The sequence below is a fragment of the Suricata suricatta genome, chromosome 2 (genome assembly GCF_006229205.1).
Source record: "Suricata suricatta isolate VVHF042 chromosome 2, meerkat_22Aug2017_6uvM2_HiC, whole genome shotgun sequence".
In the NCBI taxonomy this organism is placed as follows: Eukaryota; Metazoa; Chordata; class Mammalia; order Carnivora; family Herpestidae; genus Suricata; species Suricata suricatta.
In genome coordinates, this window is record NC_043701.1 from 90,707,154 (window position 1) to 90,723,165 (window position 16,012).

The 16,012-nt window shown below is 34.2% G+C and overlaps 1 protein-coding gene across 1 annotated transcript in view; it reads right to left on the reverse strand.

Moving 5' to 3' along the window:
- Positions 1 to 16,012, reverse strand: part of MEOX2 (mesenchyme homeobox 2) — a 65,092-nt gene that overhangs the window by 22,648 nt on the left and 26,432 nt on the right. The gene's annotated exons all lie outside the window — the stretch shown is intronic.

Genomic DNA, 16,012 nt, shown 5'->3' on the forward strand with positions numbered 1-16,012 from the left:
AAATCAGACACTTAACTGTCTAAGCCACCCCAGAGCCCCAAAAGTTACCTATTTAATAGCTCATTTCAATTTCTTACTTTTTATACCCATCAATATACGAATCCATTTTTACCTTACAGTCTCTTCTTAGTGGAGTTCCTTTGTTTTTAAATAGTGACACGTTAACAACTGATTTTTAATTTCATTGCATTGCTCTTCTTATTATTTATTTACTGTGTAATTCTTTCTGATAGTAAGAAGATATCAGCCTAATTGTTCTTCCTTTGTGACATAAATACAAAATAAAATACACAAAGAACTAACAAGTTTTGATGAAATGAGCACAATTAATATTGTACAATTCCAAATACATTTAATAAAATAGTAATTCTGTTTAAAATTTAAAAAGAGAGTCACCTGCTTGGCTTGGTTAAGCATCCAACTTTGGCTCAGGTTATGATCTCATGGTTCATGAGTTCAAGCCCCACGTCAGGCTCTGTGCTGACAGCTCAGAGCCTGGAGCCTGCTTCAGATTGTGTCTCCCTCTTTCTCTGCCCCTCCCCCACTTGTTCTCTCTCTCTCTCTCTCTCTCTCTCTCTCTCTCTCTCTCTCTCATCAATAAGCATTAAAATTTTTTAAATAAATAAATAAAATATAAAAAGAAGTCAAAGACACACAAAATGGGAATACAATGCAACTTATTTCAATCAAATTTAGCAAAGCTTTAGTTCCCACTACCAAGTTCAAAGTATTTAACACAAAGACAAAACCAGCATATGTCTTTTGGGTAAATGTAAACTTCTTCAATCTTGCTACATGCTTATAGGATTAGAAACTGGTTACATATGCCCAGAATTGACTTTATGCCTCTTGTTATATCCCAGAGAAAAAAACATACACTACAGAAATATCATGGCCATCTGTCCAACATAACAAGGCACATGTACATGTTTGAATTGTGCCTGTTAGCAAAAGACTTCACAACAATCACCATTTGCACCTCCGGGGGGAATCCCTAGTGAAGAGCTGCATTCCATTATATTTTCCTGATTATATTAATTTAAAGAATGCACCTTTCCTCTTAGGTCTCATCAAATGATCTTTATTCCTTTCTTCCAGTGCTTACCCCATTCGGTCACTACATGGATCCTTTACTTCCTCAACTAGAATATAAATGTCTGATCCATACTACTCTTCTCATTTATTCAGTAATTGAAGGCAAATATAAAGAAAATCTGGGTGCCTGAGTGGCTCAGTCAGTTAACCATCTGATCCTTGATTTTGGCTTGGGTCATGATCTTGCAGTTCATTAGTTTGAGCCCCACGTTAGGGTCCGTGCTGGCAGTGCAGAGACTGCTTGGGAATTCTCTCTCTCTCTATTCCCCTGCCTGCTTGTGCTCTGTCTCTCTCAAAACAAATAAATAAACCTTAAAATTTTTTAAACGAATATATAAAGATAATCTTGGCATTCACATTTACATCGTAATACATGCAGACACAACAGACAAGGGCATGAAGAGGATGTATACCTCATATGCACACACACACCCATTTACCTTCCATTCAACAAAAATGTCAAGCAGTGGTTTATAATTATACGATGTTGAAGAATATAAAGGGAGAAACTTCAGATTAGGGGCAATAAGTAACTTGGCAGGGCCAGAAGAACTGTGACACATCTAATTTACAACTGTCAACAGGGTAAAAAGTACTGAGATCTCTTGTGACTTCAGAAAACGTCATATAGCTTTTGCAGTGAGGTACCAATTCTACTAGCAGTTTGGTAAATTCCTTGGGACATGGAGCAAGGAGAGCTCCCAAAAAAGGTATGTGTGCTTTGCTTTGTTTTATTTTTATTCTGGAAGACGAGTCTACATCTTCTAAGAGTGTGAGGGCTTGCATTTATGTCATGGTTCTGAGCCTTTTTTGTCAAGTCACCATAGTGACCCTAATATATTTTTAGAGTAGTAAGTCTTATAAATTATTGAGCTTGTTTTTATCTTTATATCTCCTTTGCTTCTCTGAACTCTAGACTTTAGGTAATTTAAGATTAAGAAATGTGCTTTATTAATCTTTATATTCCCAATACTAAGCACCTAATTCTGAATCTCTGCTGGATCTTTGATTTTCACACTTTGGTTGTGGATTATGATTCTAGTTGCAACTCTAAGGGGTTTTGTTCTGTTATTAGAATCTAAATCACCTTCAGCTTAAAAAAAAGAGAAAGCATCACAGCAATACTGCTTTATAGTGACATCACAAAGCACTTATATACACCAATTAATAGTAGATGGAGATGAGAAATATCACTTTCATTTTATATCTATAATGATTTCTCTAAACATGTTTAGGTAGAAAAGTACCAAATCAGTGTCACTATTGTGAAACTGAAAACCTGAATGTTATACAAGTGAAGGAACAGACTTCACACAGATTATAGTTACCGCCCTTGGCACTACTGATTGACATGTTGGACTGGATAATTCTTATTACATTTCTATTCAGTGAAATACAAACATATTCAAGGTAAAATGGGTGGTGATCTGGGCATTGCAGGATGTTTAGGAGCATTCAGGGTTGTACTCAGGAAATGTCTACAGCAACCCTCAAGCCCATTGTAGCAGTGTTCAATACTGTATAGGACTCCCAGTTCAATTTAAATTCCAGATAAACAGGGGCACACGCATAGGTGTCTTAGTTGTCTAAGTGTCTGATGATCTCGGTTCAGGTCATAACCTTAGGGTCATTGAGATCAAGCCTGCACCCAACGAGATTGAGCCCTGTGTTAGGTTCCTTGGGATAAGCTTGGGATTCTCTCTCTCCCTCTCTCTGCCCCTGCCCTCCTCTTGTTTTCTCTATCTCAAAATAAATAAACATTAAAAAACTTAAAAACAAACAAATAAATAAAATTTTCTTGTCAGTTCCCTAAGCTATACCTCTAGAAATGTTGAGTGTCAATAGATCTCAGAAGAGTATTAGGTTTTTATAATACATCAAAGCACATAAGAGCTCTAATTTAATTATTCTATTCAATATGTTTAATACATTTGGATTTAGTTAATATATTTTGATTTAATATGCATGAATTTTAGAATTTGAATAGATTCTTACAAATCATCTATTTGTAAACCTTCTCTATTTATATATGAGAAAAATGAGACTCAGAGTGACTCAAGGGTCATTGAAGGTCTCATAGTGTCATACGACATTTCTAGGCCTCAGGTGTCAGCTATAGAAATAGACATAAATACAGTTTCTGAACTCACTAAATACCCATCACATATTTCATGGCCTTTTCCTAAGAACAAAGATTTGAGAAACACCACCATTTAACTGTGATACTAAATATGACTATGAAAGCCAAAATCTGCGCAGAATCTTTATTACTCAAGATGTCAAATGCACAGATGTTAAGAGCATAGTTTCTGCCACTAATCTGCTTATTCAATCACTAAACTTTCTTTTCTCTCATCTTCAACACAGAATTAAAGTGAAGGGGATTAAATTAAGTAAATCAGTTGGCACAGTGCCCACAGATTGCAGGCACTCAAGAATCAGTTGCAAGGTCTAGCCATTCTTAAGGAAGGACTTTGCACCCCAGAACCTCAGTGATTAACAATGATAGACTGATAGAATCAGGATTTAGAAAGTTGGGTTATTTTTTAACTGTAGGAAAATTTGGTTCTGAAAACAAAACTCAACCTAAAACCTATTAAGATTAGAATATACATAGTAACTAGCAAACTTCTATTTTACATTGAAAATTAATGAATCCATAAACCTATCTGTGTTACTTTTGATTAGTCTACAAATGAAATGAAACTTAAAGTTTAATTATGACTTTCCAATGGGACTGTTGAGGTAACAGTTTATAAGGCTCTGAGGGAACAACGTATACATTTCTGCTTTCTCTGAAAGTTTTTATTTAAAAATTTGTTAAAACTTAATCAAAACTGGCATATCCAATAAACTAGAGTCAGGGTGTGTGTGTGTATTTCTTCTTCTTTAAAGAATCCTGGCAACCATTTACATGGATTTAGGGAGATAGGAGTAACATTCTGCTTTGAAGTTAGACCATACAAAACATTTAGCAAACACTATTAAATGGGTTAAAAAATCAGATAAGGGTGATCTACTAAATAAATAAACCCACTTTCTTAAAAACTGTGAACTTATTTATTTGCTTGGAAATATTGTCTGCTAATAATTTTCATCACATAGAGGATTTGAGAAGTAAATCACTAAGTTATTGTTTAACCTCAAAAATAATCAGAAGATTAATGGCAAATAATTTACAAATTGATTTTGATTTAAATTCACAGTAAAAAGGAAAATTAAAAATAATAAATAAAGGCTCCAGGATGGCTGAATTAGTCAAGCATCTGACTCTTGATTGTGGCTCAGGTCATGATCCCACAATAGTGAGATCAAGCCTCACATGGGGCTCTATGCTGGGCGTGGAGCCTGCTTAAGATTTTCTCTGTCTCTCTGTCTCTGTCTCTCTGTCTCTTTCTCTGTCTCTCTCTCTGTCTCTCTGTCTCTCTCTCTCTCTCTCTCTCTCTCAAATAAATAAATAAATAAATAATATAGAAAAGTAGTAAAATAAAAACAATCATAAAATACCAACCAATCTGGGATTCTGGCCCATACACTAAGCAGCAGTTAGTTTACTTTTGATTGCTGTTTTTAGAGTTAAATGCTTTGTGATCTATTTCTCTAGTGCAGCTGTACCAGAAAGAAGGAAAACAGTCTTGAAGTGACTCATGTGCACTGAAGTCAATTTGTGATTATTTTTGTAAAGGGATTTTCCCAACAGGAAGAAATGTAAGACTTTAGAACTTACATTTATGGAATGCTCTTTAAAAACCCTCCACAAATAGAATTCTGTTCACACTGACTAAGGAATATTTGCTTTCTATTAAATAAATAAATAAACAAAGAAACAAATAATCAGGGCTCTGTGGTTAATCAGCTACTTGTGATTTGATAGTTTACCCAAATAATAATCAATCTAATGTAAGTATGTTTGAGCATATTATGAAAATGATAAACACATGCTGTACTAGTCACATCATCCTTTTTCTCCTCATCATTGTTACCACTGCTTACTACTTATATATATGTTCTGAGTTGGGAAAAACTGCAATGAAGTTTACTTGAAAAAGATCTGAAGAATGAGATCTAAGTATGGGGATAAAATATAACTGAAAAGGATTTTTTATTACAATTTTTAAAATTGACATCCAAGTTAGTTAGCATAAAGTGCAACAATGATTTCAAGAGTGAAAAGGATCTTTGATGAGAAAATATTAAGAAATTGCTGGCCTATGCTATAAAGAATATGTAAGTGAAGGTGGTTGGTGGCAGACACCAGAGAAGCCTGAATAGTTTCAAGAGTGTAAAAGATTATGAATAAAAGAGGAAAAGATGAGGGGTACGTGGGTGGCTCAGTCGATTAAGCGACCAACTCCTGATTTCGGCTCAGGTCATGGTCTCATGGTTCATGGGTTCAAGCCCCACGCTGGGCTCTGCACTGATGGTCTGGAGCCTGCTTGGCATTTTTCTCTCTCTCTGCCCTCCCACTCTTGCCATCTCTCTCTCTCTCCAAAAATAAACAAACATTTAAAAAAAGAGACAGAGTAAAAGATTAGGTCTCCATTTAGTTTATAAATATTCTGACAGATGGAGGAAAAGGTTGATGTCAGAGAGACTGATTCTCGAGTCTATTTCTTGCACAAAGAAATGTGTGAATGATAACTGAGTCTGAAGTCCGCCCGTCTATGGAGAAAGGGGTATTAGATATTGACAATATTGTTGAACAGTGAGGCTCAATAATGAAGTGTCATTTATATACCAATTTAGGCTATAATCCATCTTTGAGCCAGTTATCTACAGCCTACTATGTGGAGAATGGTGTGATATATGTATACATACATGAATAATTCAACGTGTCATGTGTTATCAAATGAACCAGTCCAACATAGTACCAATCCCAAAGTAGTTTATAATCAAGGTGAGAATAAAAGCTAAAGATAAATGCTAAAGATAAATCCAAATAATTATAAATAGCTATTTGGGGTATAAAATCACAGAAGCTGTTTATTAACATTTAAAGTTTGGTAGTGTATAACCTATGTTTTTGTCAGGTCATTTTGTGGGAAATGCCTGAATAATATCATTATTACTAAATTTCATAGGGTGGGGGGATAATTATTAAAAGATACACATATATATTTGCATATATTATGGATTCTAATCATCTACCCATGAAGCCTTCCTTCAATCCTACATATGATAAAAAAAACATGATATGAAAAAGCCTTAAGAACTGATACACAGGAAACTTCTAAGACATTTTTGAAAGTCTTACATGCAGTTATACATTTGACATAGAAACCTAAGAATTTAAATGCAATTATATATGCATCCATAATATTTTACATCAAATTGAGGCATGCCATCAAAACTCATGATTTAATAAGTTTTCACAAGTCTTAGATTACAGCCTATAGCTTTTGAAATGTTTCAAAAGCTTATGAGCATGAGATATTAAATAGCATTAAGTATTCCACCACACTGTGGAAGGAAAGGGGCTAGAAGTATCAACACTTTTGTTGTACTTAACCCTTGAGAGTCAACACCTGTGTTCTACGAAAAGCATGTACAATTTATCCTAAAAGGTAATTTTCCAACACACACACACACACACACACACACACACACACACCCCATATCCTCTGCTTCTTGTAATAAATTTTAATCAGTGAAGAAAATCTTAATATACATTTTTTAAAGTTTTGCATTGATTAAACAGAATTGTTATTATAATTAAAGCTGTATCAGTTTACAGCTTTACATATTGTTTAAAGCTTCTACATATTTGGAAGGGAAGCATGACCAAGGGGAAAGTAGCAGGAGCTTTAACCCAGCCAACCGGAGTTGGAAATCCACTTGCTACTTACTTACTATGTGGTCTTCTGAGCCTGTCCTCTGAAATTCAGATTCCCCATTTACAGAACCCACATGGGATTGTTGTAAAGAGGAAAATTAGGGAATGTAAAGTGTGTATATCTAAGATGTAGTACCAATTCAATAATATACACCTATTTTTAATAATATTATTAAACTAAAGACATATCATGAATCAGACTTAATTAACTGAAATTTTTACTAAATCATATTTATTAGTCTTTTAATTTTATTTGAATCACTTAAATGTCATTTCACACCTAGCCTTTACTGAAATACATCTTGATGTGTTTTTTTACAATGAAATTGATTTTTAAAAGGAGGTGGTTATATATATTTTTTAGCTCTTTCTACGAATCCATATTTTAAAAGACCCAGCTGTGCTCATACTTTCTTTGGCCAATCAGCAAGGTTTAATTATGTTTCCTATAAAAAGTAAATGGGTTTTGCAAGTCGGTATGATTTTATGTCTTTCATATTTTCTTTTTACTGCTTCGTTACTAAAAAGTGGAGTCAAAATTAAAGTACATTTTTTTGTTCTGCGCATAACTGAATGGCACTCTCTTTTATTTTCAAAGTAAGCCAAATAAAAAAAAATGTATGTTTGTATGTGTGTAAGGGTATGTGTATATAGTTATATTCTAAACATTTAAAATATTGTATTTTATGTAATCAACATTGGTCACATATACATGTAGTCAAATTCATGTACATTTCTAGTACATATAAAAAACATTTGTAGATTTTTACATTTTTTATCACTTGTGCAATATTTTAGTCCTCTTTTTGAATTATTTGGAATGAATCATACCCGACTGTGTACTGGTAGGAGCGAAAAATGTTGTCAGGTTTGTACAAGTTTCCACTTTCCATGATATAAATACTCGCGCTCTGTCAAATGTCACCTCAAGCTTCCTGAAAATTTAACAATTGATCCCTGAAAGTCCCTATTAAAGTAACTCCTACTAAAAAGGCCCCAGCACAACAGTAACACGTTACTATTTCACAAACTAAATTCTGGTATTCAGAAACAATTATAAAATCATGAAGCGCAATGTCTCCAGTAATAAAGTCTTAGAAAAGAAAGAATGATCAGGCTAAGAGCGTACACTTAGTTAATTTGGAATTGACCTCAATGACTAGACAACTGTATAAAGCATTTAAATTGTATTTCTAAAGTTCATCTATAAAACTGACATCAAATTTCTATGATTCATTAATAACCCTTATTGATCTGATAATCAATTCACCCAAATGAGTTAATCACAGAGATTATGCTCATGTTATTATAGGAAAAGAAAGGCTAGGTGGACCTTAAATAAGTGAAAAATATTTCTTTTTAACCTTACGCAACTTATAATAAACCATCACAAATCATAGCTTATTGACATATCCAGCAATAATCACCACATCTAAGTGTTTTTTTGTTTAAATGAAACAATAACTGTGCCAAACCTAAAGCATAGTATGAAATACCTCATGAAGAAAAGGACCACCCTTCCCTTATCCAAATACCGGAAACTAAAAGTATAGACAGAGTCTCATACCAGTGAAAAGAAACTCCAAACTCCCCACAACTGCAATAATATTTTCTTTTAAGATGGAAATTGGAATTATTTTCTGTCAAACATATTTCTATGTTGTACTTCATTGAAAGTACTTCAGGAACTTATAATTTAAAACAAAGGAAAATGTAAAACATCATTTGGAAAAAGACAATAGAATTACCTGAACTGTTGGGACCTTCAGCAAAGAAAGAAAACATTTCTCAGATGGTCTCTGGACTATTATGCTATTTTAAGTACTATACAACATAACTAAAATATACAAAGCGCCTGGTCTCTAGAAAGAAGTTGGCTTACAAATAGTAAACAGAAGGAAAATTACATAGAAACATATATAACATTCTGAGGAGTTGTGTAAGTGTTTTCTAGTCACATGCAGTTAAGTGTGTGCCTATGGGTATGTATATGGGGCAGTACTAAGGAGGGAGAGTTTTTCTATTTTTAAGCTTACATTTAATTACAACATCAGGGAATCTTCTATAATGGCCACTTACTATGAAATATTGGAAATTAAAAAGGATGTAGTTATAATTAAGCTCCATGTTAGTAGCCCCACAATAAATGTTAATTAATCTACACTAAAACACTTAAGTTTTGTGGCCACAGCTATAGAGATGAAAATGCCAACAGCAGTCTTGGAAAACCTCAGTGCTCATCCCTGTTCATTAACCCAACAGTTGTAATTCTTTTTTCTCAGATTTTTTGCCAGTGTCACAGATTTCTTAAATGGATAAGTGAGATAATACACATCAGAGTGTTTCATAAACTTCCCCATAAAAATATACCTTTACTATAGACAGTTTCTAAAGCATTTTGAGATCTATTTTCACAATATAATCGTATTTTTTTCTCCCCAGACATCTGATAAAGTGATATTGGCTTTCTGTTAACTACCTCACATACCTATACATTTACTTCTTTCCACTCTGGAATACACTACTTCTCAACAAGAACAAGCTGTCCTTGTAATGCAGAAAAAGTCTTAAACTTGAGTTTGATAAAGTATATCAAACTCAGTAAAATCCATGCTATTAAACATTTGTGCTACTAGGAATACTGTATTTAAGTGGTTATGTTTTAAATGCTTATTATATTACAAACAGGTCTCTATCAGGTAGTTAGTTGCCTATAGAGTGATGTCTTATTAAAAATATTCTATGCAACATGAGGTTTACATAATGGAAAGAGAAACCTCCATAATTCATAATTGTATATAATCATCAATTTGAGAGGAGCTTTAGTTTTCACTTAAATAAATCATACTGACCTAAAATTAAAATCCAAAGTTTGAAAGAATAATGATTGAGTGAATCTATGTTAAACTTTCCACTCTAAGAGAGTAATTGATTTAAATAACTGTTTTCTCTTTATTGCTAGTTCATTATCCTCATGGTACTATACAGTATGCTGTTCATATGTCAAAAAGTATTTGCCACACTGAATGAAATTCAGCCACATATTTTATGTTTATATACACGTGGATATGCACAAAGAAACAAATATAATCAATACGTTTGTCATATGTTAAACCATTATTAAACCTTATGTTTTACCTACTGTTCATAAATAAGACTCAAATGTTAGAAAATTTTCTTAATTTATGTATTTCAATAGTTCTAAGAGAAGAAAGTTTTTAATAATGTAACTAAAGTTTTTCTGATTGTGATTATGCTCTAGAAGCATCAAATGAGGTTTTTGTTGAAAAAAAGAAATCATCACGCAATTCCCACAAACCGATAATACTTAAAGCATGCGTGAAATGAGTGTTGGAAGAACACTGTCAGTGTTCATTTTTACCAATAATCCAGGTATGCCTCATGAAGTCACCATAACATTATCTCAGTGAGGTCTCTGTGCTTTCCACATTAAAATGGCAAGGCGTTTTCAGACATATGGCTCAAAGATATGTTTTAGTAAATGCTGTAGCTAAGTTCAACAAGCACCAAGATTCTGCTTGTTACGCAAAAGTCTACTTTGATGGCTTGATTTCTTTGTCTTCTCATATTACATCATTTCCTTCCCTTAGTAATTGTAGGCATTAACATAGCAAAATCTCAAGGATCATGATCTAGGTTCTAAAATGTAAAGACAGGAAGCTCAATTTTATGGAACATGAAACTAAAGCTGCTGTGAGCACTTATTATAGACTAGTGGCAACTCTACAAAATGGAAACTTTATAATTGTTTATAATTTCCGACAACAAACAAATCACAAAAAGTGTATTACGTAGTTTGTATAAACTGCTGGAACATAATTTCTCATTTTAAAAGATAAACATTTAATAAAACAATAAAAAAATTTAAAGTTAATGAACCTCACTTTTCCTAGGATTACCATGTAGGCATTAGCGCATCTTCTTACAAACATATAACTTCAGAATTCTAGTTTACTTTCAAACTTCTCCATCTACAAACCTTGTTTTGGAGGGCTCATACAACAAACTCAAATAATGGAAACATAATAATCTGAAAAGAATTTCCTTCATTCACTCATTGAAGTGGGAAAATCTGGCCTTCAAAGTACTAAATATTAACATGTTGACCCAATCATGCCAGCATTTGAATTCATCCTTATGGCATGTGTTTTTGAAATTAAATCAATACATATTGGAAAACAAATGTCAAGATTAAGCAAGCTTTTTTGTATTTGTATTTAAAATGTCTTTAAGATTTAGTATAGAATTGGCTTTTTTGAATTATTATTATTAGTCATATGAATAATAAATGTTTACAGATAAAGTATGGCTACTTTTTAAAAGATAAGACTTCATTAGCATTATTTCATTGAATAACAAGACAATTTTGAATCATATAATCTTATACAATTAATGCTCTCTTTTTCTTGAAAAACGTAGCAACACATAAAAAAATAATTTTATGCTGTTGCAGGTGAAGGCAAAAAAAACAGGAAAGCAGGGATCACAACACATAGTAAATAAACGACAGATTTCACTCGGAAGTTTCAAGATGGCTCTCTATTTGGAAGCTGTATAATCATTGCTGGGATACAGAGGAAAGGATAGCAGGCCAGAGATGGGGATCTGGGTCCTTTATTGTTACCATTAAAGTCTTACATAAAACTGTCTCCACATTCCATAAAAATGCCATGGTTCTTCAGGAAAAATATAGACCTGAGACAATAGTTTATTTTGGCTGTAACTAAAGTTCCAGAACTGAGGAGTTACTGCCAAGAAACAGGAACCAGCTTTGAGAAAATTTAACTGACCTAGGATGCAGCGAAAGTGCTGCAGCATTAATACCCTGGTGCTTCAAGATCTGAATCAAGGGTCCTTTGTTAAGAACCTTGCAACATAATTAATCATCCAGAGGAAGTAAAGAGCTTTGAGGTTGGAGTCTAGTTACCCAGGGAATTCCCTTTTCCTCTGGCACCCACTTGCCAGTACAACTATAAAATAGGAGCAGAAATGTCTCACTCTGTAAATGATTAATATGGCTGATTTACATGAAATTAAGTTGCTCACTAGCGAAGGCACAGTTGACCTGGTTCCAGGGAGGCCCTCCCACAACTCCCTGAATAACCAAAGCAAGTCACCATCTCTGAGATGTCCCATCTCTGCTCCCCTTACTCTTCCCTCTCAAAATGGGGGATTTTCCAAAAGCTGAACCTCCATAAAGAATTTCCATATCTAAAAGTTCACAACTTTTAAGGTGTCAATTGCCATAAGAACTCCACTCAAAAAATATTTATTGAATACTTATAAACAAATTGGTAAATAACATATCTCATAACTTCATTAAGGAGCTTATAAAAATTGTGTATGTGTGTGTTTGGTGAAAATGTCAGAAAGATTTTTTTAATTCAAAAAAAGCTCAAAACATTAAAACTGGGTGCCAGAAGAGAGATACAAACACCTATGGATAATCAAAGAAGGGGAGAAAAATCACATGAAATTGAAGAATGTTTCGTGAACGGATTACACTTATGGTGGCTCTGAAAGAAAAGGCAGAGCTTCTACAATTGAAAATAGCAAAAAACGGCTTCCAGGTGACTGGGAAAATAAGAACAAACCTAAGGTTAGAGACTGAGTAATGGGTGCAGAAAACAGTAGTTACCTGTGGTAGAAACTGCAGATGGGAGATATGATGGAAGAGACAGGCTGAAGCCATGTGGTGCCTTAAATGACAGGTTGAGGGAATTACTATGTTTTTAAGCAGAAAAAAAATGTTCTGTCACAGTGGTAAGGAAGAGATAGACCAGGCCAGATCAGAATACTGTGGCAGACAGGCCATCTGGAGCTCAGGCCAGAGCCCTAGTCCAGTAAAGAGCTTGGTATCCCATGGAAAAGTCCAAGAGAAGACCTTCAAATTTAGATACACTATAGAGATTAAATGGTGGAATGGATCCATATATTTTGCAAAAAAAATTCATCCTAAACTCTCAAAGTTTGTAACCAGATAAGCCTAAAGCTGCAGATCAAAGGTTTGAAAATCTACAAGGAAGAAGGGGTAGAGGGCTCACCAGCCCCACCCTTCTAACTGCCCCTTGGACATTCTCACATTGTTGTCCTGTCAGCCCTATAAGGTAACGAATTTTGAGTTAAATTTTCCCCCAAAACTAAACTAGCTTCTTTTTCCAACCTGTAATCCTTGACAGATTTTGATACTTTCCATTTTTTCTCCATCTCCCACAACCCATTAGTCACAATGCTGTGTAATTGGGAAACAACACCTGAATCAGGTTCAGCATCTTGTACGAAGATTACTACAATAGTCGCTTAGCCTAATTCACACTTGTGTGCCTGCTTTCTAGGCCAGTCAGAATTTGCTTTTATGCTGCCTTTTACAAGTTAGTTCCTTTGGTATCAAGGAAGGTATACCATATGCCAAAATGATGCTGGTCTCATCACTGTATCTCAAGAATATCCCAAGCTAATTCCATCTCCTGCAAATGCAATTATGTATAAAATGTACACTGAGTGCTTGCTGTGTGCCAGAACTGTGCAAGGTACTGAGTGGGCACAAAGAGGAGTAAGAAATTATTCTTGCCCATAAGGTGTTCACAGTGTTGAAGAGGCAGAGGTAGAGGGACCAGGAGACAAGGAAAGGGATGAGGAGAAAAAGGAGAAAAAAAAAAGGAGGAGGAGGAGGAGAAAAAGGGGAAGAGGAGAAAGAAAAGATAGAGACACAAAAAACAAGGATTCCAATTATTTTTTCCTTTGTACTTTTCTGTTCTTAGAAATTTTGAAATATAAAATCAAAATGACTAAAAAAATTAGACTATATAATGAAGAAGATGCTAATAGAACAGCGGGATTTCCGCTGTGGTTTGAGAAGAGAACAGAAGCACTCTGCCTGATTTTAGCTAAGAAGAAATCCCAGAGAAGGCAATGTAAGCCAGAATGTAGACATGGAGAAGAGTTTTCCCACGAGAGAAACTGGGACTTGCGTTAAGATCAGGGTGAAGAGAGGACTTGATAGAGCACCTGGGATGTACTCAGAAAATTATGTACCTCAAAGTGCTAGAAACAAGGATGTGGGGATAGAGGAGGGCGAAGGCCAGGGTAAGCCTATGAGAACATTTGATTTCCAATGTTGAGTGTTTTCTCTTGATAATAGGAAGCCACTGAAGGTTTTAAAACAGGGAGTAAAAGATTGATTATTTAATGTCTAATTTTATTATCTATAAATAAAGTATGACAAATTTCCTCTCTACTCCTATAAAAATCTTCATGTTACTATCCAGGGTAGTTAAAGGCAGGAATCATTTAATATATCATCACCAGCAACACTGTACAACAGGTACTGAACCAAAGCCAAACAACTAATTCTAGCATAATCTTGATAGTCAAAGATGATAGGCTACTGTCTCTGGTAAAGTTCCAATGCGATATCATTTCTAATCACTAAAAAAAGGGAAATTCTTGATTAACATAATAATTCTACAGTGTTCTTAATGTTGAAATAATAATAATAATAATAATAATAGCTAATCCCCAAGTAGTGCCTATAATGTGTCGAGCTCTATTCTAAGCACCTACATTTAATGACTTAAGTAATCTTGCATTTCAAGAATAAGGAAACTAAGACAGAGAGATATTCAGTAACACATGCAAGGTCATATGGCCAGCAAGGAACAGAGCTAGGCTTTAATCCTTAGGAATCTTCAAAATCTGTGCTCTTAATCATTGCACAAGACAATCTTGCCCAAGTACTCCAGTTTTAACCCATATCAAAAGACACCCTACCAAAAGAAATGTAAAATAAGGAGGAAAGACCATGATGAGTAACATTTAATGGCTTGTACCTTCCCAATCTAAAAACTTTAAAGCCATACATGATTTCAGAATTCTCAAGGTCTTTAATTACACAGGTAACTATGTCATTAAGAGACCTATAAGATTACTTGGTAGGTTTGCTCCCCCAACACAAGACAGCTAGACATTAGCAAGTATATCTTGGGGAGAAGGAATAATCTAAAACCCACCCAATATTAACACATCTTCTTCTCAGCCCTAGATTCTACCAACGAGGGATCTAAACAGCAGGCAAAACACCATCCTTAATAGTGTGACATTACTATTGTATATTATGATAGGAGATTAGGTGTCAACTGCTTTGAACCTATGGGCATCTCGGCAATAAATTAATTTTCTTTTGACTTTTCTGAAAATTTGATTTCAAGTGCAGTTATTTTTTAATTATTATTCAGCTTAGAAGAAACTAGGTTAGGTGAACTAGCTGTGTGAGTAAGATATTCTATATGCCTATTTAGAATCCTCTCACAAAGTATAGAGCCATGTAACTACCCATGTTTTCTGAATACTCACACTTAATTAATTTATAATATTTTCAACAAAACATATATGACATGATGCATGGAATATATGTTGGGACATTTGTAAACCCTAGTCATGTAAACATATCTTTTATTCCCAGCCAAAAGAAAATGTTTCTATTTGAAAGCAGCACTAACATCTCCACACGGGAAGAGAAAATATTTACTATGAGTATGACTAGTATCATGGACTATACAAAAAGCTAAATAACTTTTATTATGGTATAGTTCATATAAAGCTTTTCTAAAGAACTACTAAGCCATATTTTGAATTAAATTAACCTTTTTTGAGATAATTATGGATTCATTTGCAATCCACAAATAATGCAAGGAGATTCCATGTACCCTTTACTCAGTTTTGCCAGTAGTAGTCTGGCTTAACTAGAGTACAATATCACAGTCAGGATATTGGCATTGAAACAGTCATGATACAGAACATTTCCATCACCATAAAGATGCTTCATGCTACCCTTTCATAGCCACACCCAGTTCCCTCTGGGCTCCACCACTTCTTTAACTCCTAGCAACCACTACTCTGTTCTCTATTTTTATCAGGTTTGTCCTTTCAAGAATGTTGTATAAATGGAACAATATAGTGTATAAATTTTGAGATTGCCTCTTGTCACTCAGTATAATTCTTTGTAAATTCATGTAAGTTGTTGAGATTCATTGACTGTTCCCTCCACTTTAACTTCCGCCAACC